This window comes from Mustela lutreola, chromosome 16, assembly GCF_030435805.1.
Source record: "Mustela lutreola isolate mMusLut2 chromosome 16, mMusLut2.pri, whole genome shotgun sequence".
NCBI lineage: Eukaryota > Metazoa > Chordata > Mammalia > Carnivora > Mustelidae > Mustela > Mustela lutreola.
The window spans coordinates 33,649,035-33,670,200 of NC_081305.1; the positions used below are offsets into that span (position 1 = coordinate 33,649,035).

At 43.3% G+C, this 21,166-nt stretch overlaps 1 long non-coding RNA gene across 1 annotated transcript; it reads left to right on the forward strand.

Moving 5' to 3' along the window:
• Positions 1–292: 292 nt before the first annotated feature.
• Positions 293–19,705, forward strand: LOC131818240 (uncharacterized). Its single transcript, XR_009348743.1, has 3 exons — positions 293–1,524; positions 18,228–18,313; positions 19,103–19,705. It is a non-coding gene; the product is annotated as an uncharacterized LOC131818240 (long non-coding RNA).
• The last annotated feature ends 1,461 nt before the right edge of the window (positions 19,706–21,166 follow it).

The following is a 21,166-nucleotide window of genomic DNA, read 5'->3' on the forward strand; positions in this document are numbered from 1 at the left end:
AGTAGGCAGAGAGGCAGGCAGAGAGAGAGGAGGAAGCAGGCTCCCCGTGGAGCAGAGAGCCCGATGCGGGGCTCGATCCCAGGACCCTGAGATCATGACCTGAGTCAAAGGCAGAGGCTTTAACCCACTGAGCCACCCAGGCGCCCCTCAAGTCCTGTTTTGATCCCTGACCACACGGGCGCATCCCTGGGACTGAGGATGCCTCTTTCATCCGCTGTGCAGTGACCAGGTAGTGCTGACATCACAATGGTACTGAAGGAATGACATGGAGCTGTATTAAGAGGCTCCCAGAGCAGATTCAGCCACAGAGTGGGTCCTCGGCAAATGTGACTGACTTTCCATCTCAAGGTGTTGCCCCGCACTGCACCCACACCTTTTCTCCAGTGCTTCTCTGGAATTCAACAATATGATGACATCTTCCCGAGCTGGCCACGCTTCTGCCTCTGCATCTTGTCTCAGTAGGCACACGATGTCTGTATCGGTGAGCTCCACGAGGTACGTCAAGGATGCAATCGCCTGAAACGGGGGTTTCTGCCAGGATCACTGTGGAAAACAAGAAGCAAAAAAGCCTTCCATCTCTCAGTACTTGTTAGAACAAAACCACAATGATACCACTATTTATTATGTTTTGGTGACTCAAGATTTTGTCAAATCCTCTAGATTTTTAAATGTGTATACTAATGCTGTTTTTAGAAAGTACAATCTGCAATTTGGATACAAATCCTCACTTTCAAAGCTTCAGATGATGGCCCCCATCGTAAACACAATGAGGAGCTGTGCCCATGTTTTGCCCCTACTGCATGCAAACCGCCTTAAGGGCAAGGATGCTCATTCTTTGAGGGGCCTGGCCTCGCTGGTCTGGTCGGAGGAAACCAGGCAGGCCTTTGAGGGGACATCTTTTTCCTGCTGCTGTTTCCTTTCATCCTTTTACTGAGCCATCAGGAGAGGAAGCGAGCAAGCTTACCTCGAAGTTTGGGTTTGAGCTTTCCTCTTGAACTACCAAGTCACAGTGACTTTTGGAGTTTTGTCGTCCATGGAATGGGTAACATTTGAATAATGACATTTTCCTCGCTGGGCTATTGGGGAGTTAAGTGAGATAATGTATGCCTGAAGACACCCAATTCACTGCAGAAAATGGAGGGAGTGCAGCTTGAACGAGCTGGTTCTTTTCCTAAATCCTTCATCCTGGGACATGCAAGCCAGCTTCTCCTGCCTCGATGGGGAAGCCCTGGATCTCTGGGAGCCTATTAGCTGAGCCAAGTGGAGAGTTAAACATCCAAAGTGACAAGGGGGTGCAGAGCTATTTCAGAGCACCCCACTGCCCCAGCAGATGGTTCTGGGCCAGATGGCTCCAGCGCAGGGGGCAAGGGGGAGGCAGCCAGGTGTTTATTGTGGCAGCAGAGATGTGAAAGGAAGAGTTCACTTGTCCACCTCCTTGCTCTCCCTCGGATTTCTACTCCAGAGGGGCCACTGCCCAGCCCTGACAGATGTGCAGTCTGGGAAGGTTTCCAGGTGCAGTGTTGGGTAAGTGGGCAATTAACCCCATGCCAGGACCTGTTCTGGCAAGATGCAAAGTAGGTGAGTGTGTCTTTGTGTTTTTTGGCTTCCCTTGTTCATGCTCCCTCACCTTCAACCAAAAACCCTCTGCAAGGTAGGGATCTGTACTCCCAATTTGATGACAACTACCTCCCTTTCTCCCCAACCCCTTAAAACTTACCCATCCTAGTTCTATTATCCCTGGGGCTTTACTCCCATCTGCTGAAGTGATTAATCCAATGCAACAATCCATTCCAAGAATTCAGACCTTAAGATGTCTTTCCCTACCCCCAGGACTTCCCAAGTGAATTACTCTTGGTAGAATTTCAGCGTCACCACAGCTCAGAGAGGGAGCAGGTGCAGTGGGTTTTTCATACTGTTTGGGAGAGCACCTGCCCTACCCATGGGAGGGGACACTGCAGAGAAGTCCAGGAACTCTACCACTTGCTAGTTGTGTGACTCAGCTTTGAGCATCCAAGATTGAATGGAAATAATAGGAAGGGGTAACAGCGATGTGCACAGATCCAGATGGTATCAACATGGAAATGGGGAATTGTGTTTCCTGCAGTTGTCACAACATCCTTTCCCATCTAATGATGAGCCACATTTGGCCAGAGCCCAGCCAAGAACTTCGCTCACTTGAGAAATACTGTGGTACAGGGGCCTGCACTAGTGTTCATGGGCTACTGTGACAGCACCACAGAATGCGTGGTTTATGCAACAGACATGCATTGTCTCACAGTTCTGGAGCCTGCAAGTCTGAGGTCAAGGTGTCAGTAGGGCTGGTTCCTTCTGAGCGCCGTGAGAGAAGGGTCTGCTCCTGGCCTCTGTCCTTGGATTGTAGACGGCCTTCTTCCCCCTGTGTCTCTTCACTACATCTTCGCTCTATGAACATCCATGTCTGTGTCCAAATTCCTTGCCTGTATAAGAATGCCAGCCATATTAAATTAGAGGCCCACCCTATTTCTTATGCCCTCATCCTAACTCATTACATCTGTAACGATCATATCTCCACATAAGGTCACATTCTGAGGTACTAGGGATTAGGACTGTAACATGATTTTGTGCATGTGTAGAGTGGGGAGGACATAACTTGACCCCTAACAGGGCTACACATGACTCTGTTGTCATACAGTCTTGAATTCCAGTGATGGGGGACCTTCCTTAGATGAGTCCTTCAATGACTCTAAGCCTAAGTTTCCTCAACTGTAAAATGGGGGGCAAAGGGGCTCTACCTGGGAGGGGTGTTTTCAGGAAGAGCAAAGACATTGTAAAGCATTCAAATTAAGGCTTGGAACAGGTGAGTCTTCAAGGGACATCAGTTGTTATGATTATTCCACATGTGATGCCACATGGGAATTCTCCACACTACCCCAAAATAAGGGCACATCAGGGCATGGTACTGAGTGATGAGAGGCCAGACCCATTCCTCAACTGTGTCCCTAACCAGGTCCCTTATTGCCCAAGGCTCGAGGAAATGCTGTATTGAAAAGAATAAAGATTTCCATTGCAATGAGGATTCCTTTGGTAAAGAAGCAAAAGATTTATGAGAGTAAGGAGTATGAGGCAGAATTAATCATTCAGATAATAGCAATGAATGCTATTTTATGTTTTTAACAGAAGTAAGATTTTTTTTTTTTTTTTTTCCCAAGCAGACTCTTCCTTGAATCTTGGTTTCTTTTGTCTTTGGAGAGAGCAAGCAGTTCAGGACTGAAGTTCTAGCAACTCGGAACAATTCTCTGGGAATCCCCCCACTTTGCCCATTTCAGTCTCATTTTCAAATATTGTGAGTGACCAAAAGGGAGCAGATTCCTGCTGAAATGTGTCTCCAGTCCCCCAAACCTAAAGGTGTCCCGTCTGCAACAGAAAAGCACCACAATGGCCATGTTCCTATCCAATTAGGAGCCTGAGCTGATAAAATATTTCCTGCCAAGAATAGCAATTCAAGAGAAAGAGAGAGAGATTTTCTTCTTCAAAAGTATGGAAAAAAGGCTTTTAATCAGAGAAGCAGATCTTTCTTTTTATTACTGAGGATAATAGGATATGAAATTCTCCTCAAAACTGCACATAATGAAGGCAAAGGAATCATGGGAAAATTCCCTCTGTTTCTGTAAAATTCTGATGGGAAAGGGAGCATTGTGAAATGTTTGGGTTAGTTAGTCTGAATTAGTATCTACCTTTTCTCAAGAGAAGGACATTCTCTTTTTAGTCAAAAAAATAACCTGACTGCCTGTGGTAGGCTGAATAATGGCCCCTCCAATATGCCCATATCCTGATCCCTGGAAACTGAAAGTTACCTTAGATAATGTGGTAGTTAATTTTATATGTCAGCTCAGTGAGGCTATGGTATCCAGTTGTTTGGCTGAACACCCATCTAGATGTTGAGGTGAAGGTAATTTGTTGTTGTTGTTGTTGTTGTTAATTTTTGGATCTGATTAACATTTACACCTGTAGTTTTTGAATCAAGCAAATTATCCTTCATAATGTGTGTTGAGGGGGGCGGCTCATCCAATCAGTTGCAGGCTTTAAGAAAAAGACTGAGACACCTCAAAGAGGAAAGAATTCTCCTTAAGACTGTCTTTAGGCTCAAGAGAGCAACATCGAGTCTACACTGTACCCTGACAGCCTGCCCTACAGACTTTGTACAGGCCAGCTCCCACCGTCATGTAAGCTAATTCCTTAAAGGGCACCTGGGTGGCTCGGTCGGTTAAGCCGCTGCCTTCAGCTCAGGTCATGATCTCAGGGTCCTGGGGTGGAGACCCGCATCAAGCTCTCTGCTCAGCAGGGAGCCTGCTTCCTCCTCCTCCTCTCTCTCTCTCTCTCTCTCTGCCTGCCTCTCTGCCTACTTGTGATCTCTGTCTGTCAAATAAATAAATAAAATCTTAAAAAAAAAAAAAGATAATTCCTTAAAATAAATTACCTATCTATCCATTTACCTACATATCCATCTATACATCCTACTAGTTCTGTTTTTCTGGAGCATTCTGATGAACACATATGGCAAAGGAGACTTTGCCAGTGTGATTGAGTTTTAGGACTCTTGAGAGGGGGTGAGTATCTTGGATTATCTGAGTGGACTTGACATAATGACAATGAGCGTTATAAAAGGGATGGATGTAGGAGAAGTCGGAATCAGAGAAAGTGATGTGCTGATCGGAGCAGAGATTGGAATCTTGTGCTTTGAATATGGAAAAAGGGACCACAAATTGGGGAATAGAAGCAGCCATTAGAACTATAAATGACAAGGACACAGATTCTCCTGTCAGGGCCTCCTGAGAAAACAGCCCTGTTGACAACTGACTCGACTTTGGGTCTTTTGACCCTGTAATTGTAGGAAAATAAATTTGTGTTTGTTTTAAGCCACTAAGTTTGTGGTAATTTGTTACAGCAGCAATAGGGCACTAATATAGTGACCCAGAGCTACCAAAGGGATATTGTTGAGTATGTGAAATTAGAAGTGCTTTTAGAGCTCTGTATTTTAAATATGTATAATTATTGTCATTAAGGATTCATATTCTTACTATGTAAATAGCTCTTATAAATAATTAAAAAGGCAGACATCTCACAACAAAGACTATTGATGAGAAACTCACAGAAGAGATGATACCAAATAAATATCAACAAATGTTTTGGCCCTGCTGATGATCTTAGATATGTAAGACAAAACAATGAAATACTGGTTTTTTGTCCACCTAATTAACGAATGTCTTACGTGGTAATAGAGGGGGAAAAGGCTGTAGTGAGGCAATACTTTCACCTTTCAAACATGCTAGTGGAAGTGCAAATGCAAACATTCAGAAGTTATCTTCACAACACATATCATGGGCTTTGAAAGTTTGTATCTTTTCCCTTATATGTTCACTTGAGGAATCCAGCCTAAGAAAACAATTGGGGATGTGAACAAAGATGAATGCACAAGTGTTACATCACTCTACATGATGTAATGAAAATAATTGATAAATGTCCATCAGTGTAACAACAGTTAAGGAAATTATAGCAAATATTATACAACCATTAAATAGAATGTTCTAAAAGTCTCTGTGCTGCAGCGGTGCTAGCAAAAATAATGGAGCAAGAGATTCCAAAAGTCCACCCCTCCATAAAAGCAATGGAAGAAGAAACTGGCAAAAATGGTCAGAATCTACTTCTGACAACTTAACTAAAAAACAAAAGCAAACAGCAACCAGGGGAAAACTTCATCAAGAAAAGTGACTGAATCTCCATTAAACAGTGAGCCTTGTCATATTTTAACTGACCCCGGTCCATTCCCTGCTCCCCAGCTCTGTGGTAGCCTTGAAAATAGCAGCTTGTAATCCCAATACTGGTTGCAGAGAAGCAGAACAAACCTCAAGAGTTGTAATTATTAGTTTTGAGCAATTTGGTGTTTCCCAGGAAGACCAGTTTAAAAAGCTTGCCATTACTTTACCCAACGCAGTATTCACCCAGTTCTGAAGCAACTACATGGGAGCATTTGTCAAAAATACTTACAGGCAAATGTTTTAGCTGCTGCTGGCTGAGGCAATGAATAACAGTTGGGGAAAACAATAGATTAATCATAAAGCTTGGGAGGAAAGGCAGGGGAATGAAACGCTTTGGGGAGTTTGAAAAGCTCCAACTTATTCCTGGGAATCTAGAAGGCCATGTGCATTCACAGGATGTGCACATGCTCAGGAAAGAACTGAGAAAGCCCCCAAACTCTCACCTCTGTCTGACCTTGAGATTCTGGACGAACAAGAGAAGGGTAAATCATAGTTATAAACTTCCCAGCTGATTGTTGAAGGCATGTCCTAATACACACACAGTCTATCTTCAAAGACTGGGAAACTTCTTTATGCCAGGCATTTAACAAAATCTCTAATTATTATCTGACCACTAAGCTGGTGGGACAGAGACTTCAGTGGTCATACATGACAAAGAATACAGACTTTACAAAATTAGTTTAGAAAAGCCACTAAAGAAACAGCCACTACAACCAGAAGCAACAAACCCATAGGATCATCTGATTTGCAGAGTTTCCATTTTAGAATATTCAAAATGTCGAGTTATCAACCCAAAATTACAAGTCTTGTGAAGAAACAAGAAGTATGGTTCATATCAAAAAACTAATCAATAGAAATAGCCCCCATGAAGTCCGGACATCAAACTCATTCTCTTCAAAAGATAGACATTGGCAGAAAACAAAACAAAATAGAACAATAAGAAATGAAACAAATCCACTGTAAGCTGTCTATGAGACAACAGAGACCCCAAATACAGGAAGGAAAAAAGGACAGAACAGAAGGGAGAAATAGACAGTTCACTTGTGATAGTCAGACACTGATAGTCCACTTTTGACTGTGGAGAGAAGTAGACAGATGATCAGCAAGAAAACAACAGACTTGAACAATGCCATACAACAGGCAGACCTAACAGACACCTGTAGAACACTATACCCAACAGTAACAAAATACACATTGTTCTCATATGGAACATTCTCCAGGAGACAATATGTTAGAGCACAAAGGGAGTCTCAATAAATTTTAAAAGATTGAAATTATACAAGATATATTCTTGCTATAGTGGAATTAAGCTGAAAATCAAAACAGAAGATAATCTGGAAAATTCACAAATATGTAGGAAGTAAACAACATGTTCCTAGATAAACAATGAGTCAAAGTCACAAGAAGTCACAAAGGAAATTAGAAAATACTTAGAGATGAAAAACATGAAAATACAATGTACAATGTGCCTATGGGATGCAACAAAAACAGTGCTAGAGAGAAGTTTATAGATGTAAATGCCTACAATCAAAAAGAAACCCAAAATTAATATCTTAACCTTCAAACTTAAGAGCAAAAACAAGAACAAATTAAACCCAAAGCAAGTGGAAGGAAGAAAATAATAAAGATTAGAGCAGAGATAAATAAAATGGAGTCCAAAAAAAAAATAAAAAAACCAGAGAAAATAAACAAACCTGAAAGTTTGATATTTAAAAAGATCAAAACAATGGACAGAACTTTAGCTAGACTGACCAAGGAAAAAGAAAGAAAACTCAAATTACTAGAATGAGGAAGGAAAGCAGGACATTTCTACTGACCTTACAGGAATAAGACAGGATTAAAAGAGAATACTATGAACATTCAGTTTGGAAAGGGAAGTCCTTCCAATAAATGGAATTCGGAAAATTGGATACCCACATGTAAAGAACAAATTTGCCCCTATTTCATACCACATACACAAATTAACTTTAAATGGATAAAAGTTTAAAATTTAAGAGCTAAAGCTATAAAACTCTTGAAAGATAAATCTTAGTGACCTTGGATTGGGCAAATATTTTCTTAATTAAACATCAAAAAAGCAAGCAATCAAAGAAAAAATAATTAATTTTGACTTGATAAAATAAAAAACTTTCGTGCATTCAGGGTATTAAATAAATAAATGAATAAAATGAAAAGATGACTCATAGAATGGGAGAAAATATCTGCAAATTATGTATTTGATAAAGATCTAACATTCAGAATATATGAAGAACTCTTACAACTCAACAGCTAAAGGACAAATAACCCAACTGAAAAATGGACAACGGACTTGACTAAACATTTCCCTAAAGAAGATACGCAAATCGTCAACCAACACATGGAGAGATGCTTCATATTAGTCATCAAGGAAATGCAAATCAAAACCATACATAACAAGACACCATTTGATACCCACTAGTAAATATATCAATACATAAATGGAAAACAGCAAGTGTTGGCAAGGACAGGAAGAAATCAGAGCATTTGTACATTGCTTGTCAGAATGTAAAATGGGGCAGCCACCTAGGAAGACACTTTGGTGGTTTATCAAAAAGTTAAACATAGAGATACCATATGACTGAGCAATTCCACTATTACATATATACCCAAAAGAACTGAAATCATATGGTGACACAAAAACTTGCACACAGGCAATCATAGTAACATTGTTCATAATAGCAAAACAATAGAAATAATCCAAATGTTTATCAACTGATGAATGCAGAAATGAAATGTGGATATCTAGACAATGAAACATTATTTGGCAATAAAATGAACTTGGAAGTACTGATCCATGCTTCACTGTGGATAAATCTCAAAAACATTATACTAAGGGAAAGAAGCCAGTCACTAAAGAGCACATATTGTATGATTCTCTTTGCGTGAAATGTTCAAAATAGTGACATTCTTATAGAAAAGAAAAGTTGACTAGTGGTTTTCAGGGACTGGGGGGATGGAGATGAATGGAAGTGAATTCTTAAAGGATATGGGGGTTCTTTTTCAGGTATTGAAAATGTTCTGGAATTAGCAGTGTTGCAAAAGACACCAAAAACAACTGCATTGTGCAGTTCAAAGTGGTTAAATTGATAACACTTCATTTTTTTGTGAATTTTGTGAGTTTTATGAATTTTATCAATAAGAAATTTTTATTTTTTAATTTTTTATTTTTAAAGATTGTATTTATCTATTTGACAGAGAGAGAAAGAGACAGAGAGAGAGGGAACACTAGCAGGAGCAGTGGGAGAGGGAGAAGCAGGCTTCCCGCTGAGTGGGGAGCCCAACACAGGTCTCAATCCCAGGACCCTGGGATCATGACCCGAGCTGAAGGCAGATGCTTAACAACTGAGCCACCAGGCGCCCCATCAATAAACAAATTTTAAAATAGTAACTGTATTAGAGTAAAATTTGTCATTAAAACTATTAAACAAATTTTTTTAAAAACTGCCATGACACGGGAAATACCTTATTTAAGAAAATTACGGATGTATCAATTCCCAATTATGTAAAAAATCAAATGTGTATTATAAGCAAAAAAAAAAAAAGACATAATGCTAAATGTTCATGATGATTATCGTTGGGTGTTAATTTATAATTTTTTTTGCTTGTAGCTGACCTACATATCTATCTACATAATTTTAAAATTATCTAAGCGAACATTATTAATTTTTGTTTTTTAGTTTCCTAGGTAACATGAATATTCTCACTGTGAAAAGAGAAAAAAAAAGTACAAACAAAAATTCCCCTCCAATTTCTACCTGCCAGTTGGCCAGTCTAAGCCTAGTGTAATCGTCTGGTTCATGTTTTTCCAGATCATTGTCTCTTGGTTTACAGAGGTATACGCATACTCATTATTCTGCAGTTGCCCCATCTTACCCATTCATCTCAGAAAGCTGCTGGTGCACTCACAGAGCTCTAGCCTCTCATTTTTAACATCTCTCTGAGACCCCACACTATCAGTGTAATGCCTGTATTCAACCATTCTCTTTTTGGATAAAAGGTTCATCATTTCTGTGTTTTTGCTCTACAAATAAACTTTCTTGGTTGTGCCTCTTTGAGTACATGGGAAAGATGTCCCCAAGAGTGCTACCAAGCAGTGACATTACTAGGTCATGGGTTCTATGCTCTTAAAAATTTTGTTACAGGGGCGCCTGGGTGGTTCAGTGGGTTAAAGCCTCTGCCCGAGTCCTGGGATCAAGCCCCGCATTGGGCTCTCTGCTCAGCAGGGAGCCTGCTTCCTCCTCTCTCTCTGCCTGTTCTCTGCCTCCTTCTGATCTCTGTCTGTCAAATAAATAAATAAAATCTTAAAAAAAAAAAATTGTTACGGACTCTCTCACACTGTCCTCTGGAAAGGATGTCCTGATGGCTCTCCCACCTGCAATGTACGAAGTAACATGCCCTGCCTTTGTGGGTGTTATCAATATTATTTTTGCCACATATTTCTTTATAATTAGAAAAGAATTAGGCATTTCCAATATCTTTTCCTTTAGCTGGGGCATCAGTAACCACAATGAGCACCACTGGACAGAGGGACGCAAGTTTTAATACTGGTGCTGACTGATTTATCAGGAGAAACCCCACTTACCTCATTTTCGTTATCTGCAAGTGAGGGTAATTAGAGTGGTCCTTGGAAAAACAGGAATGAGTCTGATATCTGTATAGCTATTTGCAGTTTGCAAGGTACTTATGATCCACAAATCACCCTGTGAGCCTCAAGGCACTTGAGCAAAGCAGTGCTAGATCTGAATTCGGGTTTCTCCCCTTACTGACTAACTGGGTAATTGTGGATCCCTTGCTCAGCTTCTCTGAGCTTCCATGCCCTTGTATGTGGTAGAGTGGGGCTTATAGCAGTGCCCACCTCATGGCTGGTGTGTAGGTGAAGTGAGATGACATGCTTGGTATATAGAATGCCTCCATAATAATCAAATGGATGATATTAGTAGCATATGACTACACAGCTTATTGTATTACAGAGGGCTAGCTCCTCTGGTTTTCTTCCTGCTGCAGGGGAAGGACAAAATGTGGTTTGCCTTCACTTCTAGGCAGATCATACAAAGAGGAATATGACCCTTCACACACATTTTTTAAAAGCTTGGTTAATGTTTCCGGTTCTGCGTTTGATGAGCCACCAAGTTCTAGTGTTGAAAGAACCAAGTGAGAGGAGTGTCTTAGGGGATAGCAAAAGAAGGAAGGCAGAAGAATCTCAGCAGAGAGTCACGTATTCCACACTTGGAAAAGCAGCAACAGAGAACCAGCTTGGAGGAACCATGAGGACTGGGATGGTGGACTTCTCCAGAGGAAACCTTCAGTGCTTGAGATTTAAAGAGCCTGTGATATCTTGGGGGTTTTGGAAGACCCCAGTACATTTGCATACTCAGGGATGGGAGAGGGGGAGATACAGGTCTGTTGTTCTAGCTGAACAGTTGAAGGGAAGATATATTATGTCTTTGGTTTTGTTACTGCTTTGCTTTTTAAGTCTACTTCATTTATCTCAACTCTTTTTCAGCTATGAATTTAAGACTACCATTACCAAGTTATCATAAATTTTCAAAATTCTATCAATTATTTGCAGAGATGTTCTGGTGGAGTAGAGTCCAGTGCATTCTAAAGCATGGTACACAGGCCATCAACAACCGAAGAGATGATTATTGGAGTCCCACAAGCATTTCTTAGTAGTTACTTATTATTTTTAGTAGTTATTTTAATATGTACACATATGCCTATTATTTTTACTGGTTTTGTTTGTGATAGTTATGTGAAAGTTCCTCTATACATAAATTTATTTGAATAGAATGAATCCATTGAAAGGAAAAAATTAGAACTATAGGACAAGTAGTTCTAGGATATCACAATAATTGTGCAATGATTTAAGATTTGGGGAAATCTTCCAGCAGGCAAGAGCAATCCACCACGCATGTTCAGAAATGAGTGGCATAACCTGCTCTTAATCCTCTTTGGGGCCATGTGGAAGTAGAATAACAAATCAAGGCAATTCTCCTCCACTTTACAGCCATTTCTTTATACGTACCCCCCGCCCTGACCCGTGCCATGTGGCAGCAAAGTTCTCTCTTACATTCCATACCATCCAATCACCTGTCTCCTCTCAGTGCATTTCTTATGGAGAACACACATGTTGCCTTAGAGAATGTGCTTGTGTATCCCCGTTCCAAAAAGTGACCTCTTAAAAAATCCCCTGCCTCCTGATTTGAGAGCTGGCTAAGAGCTTTCAACTTGTTCCTATTGGTTCCATTTTATGTAATTTTATCAGAGGATCTCACCTAGCATGTCCAAATTGGCATCATTCACAGATATGAAGAAATGTAACTTCTGGAAAATCTTGGATTTTTACACATTATGGTTTTAATTAGAAATGTTAATTAAACACATGCTAACCTAAGGCTGTCAATAGGAGAAAATATTTGTTAAGGGTAAATTTCCCAGTGTGTTGTGTGACTTGGCAACGTGTAAATATCCTGGTGACAACTTCGTGTTTAGTTGCAAACCCTTCAGGCCTGGAGTGTGCACATGTGAGTTCTAGACCCACCTTTCCTCTGATTATCTAAATAAAGCAGTTCTCCAAACTATACCTCAGTCTCCTCATTTGTAAAATAGAGCCATGACCTCCTTCATGTGATGATTGAGAGGGTCAAATGAGACAGCTTCGGGTGTCTTGTGAAGTCAAGACATTTTTCTGAATGCCTCGTCACTGTGTTCCAGCCCTCCGTTTTCCTACAGCCCAGCTCTGAGGTCGAGGGAACAGATGAAGGGCTTGCTTCCTCCAGCTCCAAATGGAAAAGCAAATAACTCACAGCAGGGCTGAGAATTCCAAATATTAAGAGCCTTCTTGTGTTTGTTGCTCCTCTCCAGTGCTTGGCAATAATGTAAGGCAAATATCAGGAACCCAGTGGGGAATTAATGTTAAAAAAAAAAAAAATCCTGGTGTGCTCTGATGTAATTAAGCAGTATAATTAACGTCCTCTGGTTGAAATCAACTGACAGAGGACACGGGCCCCCATTTCAGAGACAGCAAAGGTGCCAAAGTTCATTTGTTTCTTCTGAGGTTTATTCATATTTTATGTTTCATGTCATTCTGCTTCAGGAAAACAAAAAACTGTGTGCATGTGTCTCTTTTGCCCTCCCAGTCTGTAATTTCCTTGAGGGAAGATGCCGTGTTGTGTTCATCTTTGCTTCCCTCTGGGTATCTATCACAGTCTGACATGTGATTAGTCTTCTCCAACCTCAGGGAGGTCGAGTGTCTCCCATACCTACCATGGGAAATCCTTACTGTGGACAGAATTTGCATGCTTCTTCTGTTGATAGAAATGGTTTTTTAAATTCTGAATGGAAGAGGTGTTGAATTTATTAACAACATGGTACACTAGTCCCTGGCAAGGGTGGCTTCTCAGAGTGGTACTTGAGGCTGACTGGGCATTCATTCATTCAACAAATATTTATTGAGAATCTTTTATGTGCCAGGCAATGTGCTGGATGTGTGGGATGAATGAGGTTAAATAAGGCTGCAGGTGTCCTGGCTCTCATGAAGCTTATATTCTAGAGGGGACAGAAGAGAAAGGAGAAAACCCATGTCATATGTTGACAGCTGATGGTACTTTTGATAAAGGACACCAAGGGGGAGGGCAGAGGGTGCATGGGGAAGGCCTATCTTAAAAGAGGACCTGAATGAGGTGAGGAAGGGAACCACAGAAAGATCTAGGGAAGAGTATTTTCAGTTAACGGGAATAGTATGTTCCAAATCCTAGGATGAGGACCAGCATGATGTGAACAAAAAACAGAGAACGATCGAGTTTGCTAGACCATGGAAGAAGGGAAGAGTACTGGAAGAGATACAGATAGCATCACATGACAAGGATGCCATTTCTCCTACAAGGAAAGGGGAACCCTTGGAGGGCTTTGAACAGGGGAGTTCTGCAATTTCATTGGTCCCGTTAGAAGATCTCTCTGATCGCCGTGTGGGGAAATGACCACGTGGAAAACAAAAATAGGCTGTGGACCTGGGAGGCTGGCGGAAGAAGAAAATGATGGAACAGATGTCGGAAGTGAAAATGGAAGTCCAGTAATATGATATGTCTTCCTGTCCCATGTGGAAGACCTCTGAATCTTGGGTATTTACAGCTCTAAGAGTCTATCATTTCATGACCCCTGAGTTCAAATCTTTCTCCCCATAGATGGGTCCAATTGTTGGTCTGGCCGCGTTTCTTATAGCAAAGTCATGCAGGGATCAAAACTCATGACAATTCCTCATCTTGAACCTGAAAACCAGAGTCTCTTTTTGTATTAGACACACCAGTGTCATCATCACAATCTCAGGCTACCAACTCAGGTGGGCAAGAAATATATATTTACTGATCTACTCACTGAATGTGGGAAGTAGAACAATGGCCCCTAAAAGATATTCAATCATCCTTGTCCCCAGAGGCTGTGACCATATGGCAAAGGGGACTTAAATTGGTACACGGAATTAAGGTTGCTTATCAGCTGACTGTAAGATTATTCTGGATTATGCAGGTGGGCCCAATGTAATCACAGGTGTCCTTAAAAGTGGAGCAGGGAGTCAGAGAGGGAGATGTGACTGCGCAGAGTGATCCAATGTTTGCAGGACTTGGCCCACCATTACTGGGCCAAGATGGAGGAAGAGACCCCAAGTTGAGAACCTGGGGAGGCCTGTAGAAGCTAAAAAAGACAAAGAAGGAAATTCTCCCCTAGAGTCTCTAAAAGAAATACGGTCCTTGTAGACGTCTTGGTTTTAGCCCAGTGAGAAACAGTATCAGATTTTTTTTTTAAGATTTTATTTATTTATTTGACAGAGATCACAAGTAGGCAGAGAAGCAGGCAGAGAGAGAGGGGGAAGCAGGCTTCCTGCTAAGCAGAGAGTCCAATGCGAGGCTCGATTCTAGGACCCTGGGATCATGACCTGAGCCAAAGGCAGAGGCTTTTACCCACTGAGCCACCCAGGCGCCTCTCAGACTTTTAATCTTCAGAACTGCAAGAATTTGTATTGTTTCAAGCACTAAATTTATGGTACTTGTTACAAAAGCAAGGAAACTGACACACTGCACTTCATCATCATTATTTGTCCCCCTTCAACTAGGTAGTAGAAAGTTACACCCAGCCAATTCGAGATTTCCTTTCCCCCCAGGATTGTTGCTACGTGCTAGGGCCAGGGCTAATGGGTACCAAGAGGTTGGAGTGGGGTATCTGGTCCTTGGTTGTCATTGATCCACGCTGGTGTCCTCTAAAGAAATATATTGTATTGACTGATTCTCACCCGTGACTGTGTCATCCTTCACTCCTGACCTTAGGGCCTCTCCCAGCCTGGCTTCTGCTGTTAACTACTTGTGTGTTACTCTCACAGCAGGGAGGAATGGCTGCTCTCCAACCTCACTCTGAAACCCCAAGAAATGCTGGGCAGCTGGGTCTGCCCTTTCTGTCTAGACGTGCCTTGTGGCTTTCACCTCTGCTGCTCCTTCTCTATGCTGGGTACTGGAGAATTCCTAGTGGGAGGCTCTGAGAAAGGGAGATGGTGTCTCTGCCTCAGATTTCCTAGGGTGGAAGAGCTCTTCTTAGGAAGACACCAGCTTCTATCCCCCTTTATTCCCATCCAATTCTCTCTCTCTCACCCAGACTAAAGAAGTTTTATATCTTTGGGGGCAGCAAAATCTGCCAGGAACTACCAAATATTCTACTAAATCTGTTTTAAGCCTGCACCTTGCTTATAAATCAGATTCCTCTGCTCATTGATTCCAATGGGACACCCCTCTCTTGAAGACTACCGGATGGTCCATGGCTTCCTGCCCAGTGGGGAGGGCTATGAGATAACAGGAAATATCTAGGAAGGGGAAAGGTTGATTAAGAAATACCTCCAGATATTTTCCCTCTCTATCAGCAGTGCTATGGGCCAGTCACTGTCACATTTGCTAGAAAGCAGGCCTGACCACCATGACTATGACTGGAGTGGGATGCAGAGGACCAGAGAAGAATGGGGTGGCTGGGTGTGAGAAAAATCTGTGGCAGAGTCATCAGGAAAACCAGACTGTCCAGTCTGGAATGTGAATCAGGAATTGGGGAGTGGCCCAGTTGGCTGCTAGTGATTGCAGAGGCAGGAAGATCCACAAAGAGAAGCAGAGACAGATGATCACAGCAGAGGAGAGTAATGGGAATGGTCCACAGGGTCTCTTGTAAGGGAAGAGCCTGCAACACCAGGTCCCTGAAAGCTTGTTGGCCCAAAGCTCTGACAGCAGCCTTTTCTGGATGCCAAGAGATCCCTATTCTCCTCAGACTCAGGTGGCCATACAACCATCCTATCACTTGAGGCAGCTAAACGGAGCTCTAACACTACATTTCATCTTATTGATTCCAAAGACCTTGTGTCCCCCAAAATTCATGCATCGAAGTCCTAACCCCCAGTACCTCAGAATTTGACCTTATTTGCGTGTTAAGAGGTGATTCAGGTTCAGTGAGATGATGGGGTTGGGCCCTTTTCCAATGTGACTGGTGTCCTTCTAAGAAGAAGATGTCTCTCTGGACATAGTTGGGTGCCGACATGTCCAGAGAGAAGACCATGTGAAGACAGATGGCATCCACAAGCCAAGGGGAGAGGCCATGGAGGAAACCAACCCTGCTGACCCTTTGAGCTCATAGACTTCCAGCCTCCAGAACTGTGAGAAAATGCTTTTCTCCTGTTTAAGCCAACTGGTCTGAGGTACTTTGAATGCAGCCCTAGCAAACTAATGCAAGCCTTAAAACCCTTTTTCCTATGGCCATGCAGTTGAGGGAGAATGGCTTTGAAGGGCAAGAGAAATTTTCTTTCTTTTTCTTTTTCATTTTTGCCTGCTCCCGGGAGTTACTTTGGAAAACATCCCTTCCTCCCTCCTCGATGGAAAATGGTGGCCTGTTTCCCAGCCTACCCCTCCCCCATTCTTCTTTATGCTTCAGTTTCCTGATTGGATTTCTAACCCCCCAAAAGGTTGGATATCTTTATCTTGCAAGACCAATCAAAGCTTTTGGTGAGGGAGAAAAACAGGTCTCCAAACCGTATCCAGAGGCGTTGCTTCTTTCATGCTCTGGCTCTGAATTCAAATCCTCCTCAGCCGCAAACCTGGTGACATGACCTCTCCAGATGTTTCTGGGGTACAAAGTCCTTCCCACGGCCTCTAGAGCAGTATTCCAGAAGGACCAAACCTTTATTGCTCAGTGCTCACAGGAAGATGCTAGGTGGTATGCAGAGAGACATTTTCCATGCGGATGGTTATGTATTTATTTTCATGCATGGTAGAAAAAAAGAAAGTCCACACACCAGACTTGTGATTTCAGGTACTGTTGTTTACGTGGAGGCTAACACAAGTGTTCGGATGTACTAAGTGCCACTGACACAAAGGATATGGCAAAAAATCGGGCATAAGAGCGGCGGAAGCTTTGGGGGTAGGACTGTCACAGACAAGCAAGGGCAGCATTGATGGCTGAGACAGCAGAAGGGGCTGGACCACTGGTTTGGGAACAGGTGGCTTGGGAGGCGTCAGTTGTGGAGGGGCAGGAGAGGCTTCCTGTCTGCCCCCAGGTCTCCGTTCCTCCCTCTCTGTGATTGCCCCCAGATAACCTGACCTCCCAGGTCTGTGTGGCAAGGCTCCAACACACATGGAACGTTGCCAGCGAAGCCAGAAAGGCCCCCGGGGGAATCCGTGCTGCTGTGGGGGCGTCTGCTTCCCAATGTGTATGTGTTTCTGAGGCAGGATGGGGCTTCATTTTTCCCAAACTCCCTGGTCTTGTCAGAGGCTAACAACCTCAGCTGTGAAATGAATTTGACTCCCTCTGTTTATGCATGAGACAAACACAAGCCCTTTCCCTGAGCCCAGCCACTCAGCAGCACCCCTGCAGGGAACACAACTGTCACAGACAACGACAGAACCCACCCCGCTGAGAAGCCAAAGGTGGCATCCCAGTGAGGGCGTGGAGGAGAGGAGGCAAAGACGCAGGGGGTACCTGCAAATGGTCAGTCTGTGCGGCACGGACATTCAGGTAAGCGTGGAGGCCTGTGTCCCCAAGCACAGGGTGACACGCCAGCAGCCGGTTAGGGTGGGGCTACCTCTCCCTGTACAGCTGAAAGATCACTTAGCTGCAAATAGTTATGACTCCCTCATTTGACTGAGTTTTAGCTTGTTAGTTCTAAGGAGCTGTTAAAAAATTGAGTATTATGGGAAAGCATGCAACTGTGTGGGCCTTTTCTGATGTAACTGTACGTCTCTGGCTATATTCATCCAATGGCATTTAAGGCTCATTAAATTTTGAATCCTGTGTCACCTGCCTTCGGCTCAAAATAGTTCTCCGTGTGCCTTTTGTCTCTCAACTCCATTTTAATGGAAATTGTTTCCATTCACCTCTCTGTTCCATTCTTCCTGCTAGTGACACCCGAGCTTTAATAATCTCCAATGCCGAATTGTTCACTCTGTGACCCTGTCATTTGGAGAATACATTGGACGTTGGCGGAGGTAAACAGCTGATGGTAAAAATGTGGGGGTTGCTATTAGAATATTCCTTCTCCTCCTCCCCCCATTCCAGCCATACACAGGGATGCCCCGGCACCTACCTGCTCACCGACAATGTTGCCACTACTGGTAGCTTTGTCAGAAGGTGGGTCACGTCTCCTGTCTCAGCACTGGAAAGTTTCTGGGTCTAACACAGGAGGAGCACACACTCCATCTAAAGGCAGCAGCCATTAGTCATAATAAATAAATCTCACCTAGCCCTTGATAAGTGCAAGGTACCATTCTGAGTGCTTATAACTGGATGACTTAGGGAACTGTCCCCCTTGGTGTAGATGAAGTGACTGAAGCACAGAGAAGTTAAGTGAATTGTCTGAAGTCACACAGCAATTAAGCCCTGGATTTGAACCCAGACCATTGAAGCCAGAAGACATACTTGCAGCCAATCCCCTATACCTGCCACTACACCTGATGATTTCCACCTAATATCAGACAAGAATTGCATGTTTTGTATTTTTTCCGAGAATCCAGAAATCTGATTTCATTTACATGAAATGTCTCAATTTTTTAAAATTGGCAAGAAAAAATCTTTTTTTTTTTTTTTAATTCTTCAAGGGTCAAGCAAAATGCCTCTATGAGCAGGAACTGGTGTGTATGCTACCTGTGTGAGACCTCTGGTCTAAATGAACTTTTTTTTTTTAACCCCAGTGGAAATGTGCTATAAAACACTCTATTATTTTAAAATGTTCTTATGGTATTTCTCTCTCTTTCTCTTTTTTTATTATGTTATGTTAGTCACCATACAGCACCTCATTAGTTTTTGAACTCTTCAAAGAGAGCCAAACAGCCATGAAATTCAAACCTGTCTGCTCCCACAAGACACTTTCTTCCCTTGGAGCTGACAGAGAGCCCAAAGAGCGGGCGGATCCCAGGGCGGGAAAATCGGAAAGTCACTGTGCCTCACAGAGCAGGCAGCTTCTCCAGTCATGACTGCTACGCTGCTCGAAAGAAGGGTTCAGGGAACCTGCCTTTGCGATTGGTTGACACCTGCACAACGTTCAGTCAATGCGGCAATTGTAGCAACCAGCACCAGAAATGTCAGCTCTCATTAGCCGGCATATAAATCTGCCTCCCTGAGAAGTGGGATGAGAGAACCACAGAGAAAATGCCAGGAAGCAGGAACATATGTTGATCACACAAAGAGAAGCTCCGACAATGGGTGTCTTCCTCCACAGCCCAGGCACCTGGAACAGGAAGGCTTTGTTTTGCCTCAGCCCTCGGTGCCCCCGTAACAGGAGGCTGGGCAATGTGTTCCACCACCCGGGGTGGGAGGTTCTGCTAAGTGTTTGCTGACACAGCTGAACAGTCGTAAAATGTCATAAAGAGTAAATGACTTGATAACGCAAACCAGTAATTACCATGTGGTACATGTTCATGCTATTTATATATTTTAATACCCTGGTATGAACGTGCCTTTCCAAATAGTACATAAATGCTCTAGGCTTTGTGTAATTCATTCCCAGCAGCCACAAATACGCATCTCTAGAAGGAAGTGCCCCTTCCCCTTCCTTTTTCCTCATTTTGGATCTGCATTCCTGGAGGCCCACCTGGCAGGGATGAAGTTTAGAATCTAGGTGAGGTCCAGTGGGGTGGACTCTAGAGCCCAAGACTGAGAAAGAATTCTTGAGACATCTTTGGTGCAAAATGGTGGTTTAAAGCACGGGGACAGGACCTGTGGGCAGGAAGAGCTGCTGCCCAGGGTTGTGAGGGGTGGCTGGTTATATACTAAGGGGTTGGGAACATAAGGGAAAAGGGAGGTTTCAAAAGAACTTTCATATGCTAAGAGGGCCTACAAGATACCAGAGGCCTTGAGGCCTTGCCATTGTCAGGTTAAGGTTGTTTTGCCCCTCTAGCAAGGTATTAACATAAGATGGGAAATTCCTGGAAGAATGTCACAAGTGTCCTCCCCAGGAGTGAGGGGTGGGGTGGGGGGTTGCGGGGTGCCAGCTTGTGCTGTCCTCAGCTGGCCTTCTGGTCCCTCATCAGCGGGAATGTGGCTAGTGGAATGCAGGTGTGGATACCATTGGAGGAAACTCAGGAGAAGCTCTGCCTTTTGCAAGACATCTTACTCCCCGCGGTCTGAAGGGGCGGGAGGTAATCAGCATGCTGATACATGGGTGAAAACAGCTCTCCAAGAAAGAAAAGAATCCATGATTTGTAGTTTGCCGGTTTCCATGGAGTAAACACTTCCACCATGGTCAGTTTCAAGCTTCCAACGCAGAACATGGAGTTGGGAAGAGATGCATACGTTCTGCTCTGGGGAGCCAAGCTACCTCTAGAACACCGTTAGCTGGAGGTCATGGGCCTGATATCTAACTGGCCTCAGCCACTGCCTCAGCCCCTCCCTGCACGCAGACGAATAGGATGCGACCATAGGTATAGAATCATGCTCCATTCCATATATTTCCCAAGATGCCAAGCCCTACATCTCTTATTGTGCAAAAGAACTTTATTTGGGGAGCTGGTAGGAAATCCCATTCCAGACCTGGAGTGGGAAGGAATATCTGCAAGGGGACACAGCCATCTGCCCTTAGTCTCGAGGGCTGGAACTCACCACCTCTTACTCTCAACTCAATTCTCTTTGCACTAGAGCCTTTCTTCTGTGCACCCTGATTGCTACCCAGTAGACACAGCTGTCCTTTGTGCCTCACCGGCTCTCCTCCCTCACTGGGCTGTGTGTGTGTGTGTGTGTGTGTGTGTGTGTGTGTGCGCATATTGGAACAGGGGGCCTGGCAGGCTCCCAGAGCCCTGCATGGTGATGATGGTTGCCAGGTAACAAGGAGGCATCATGGCGGGGAG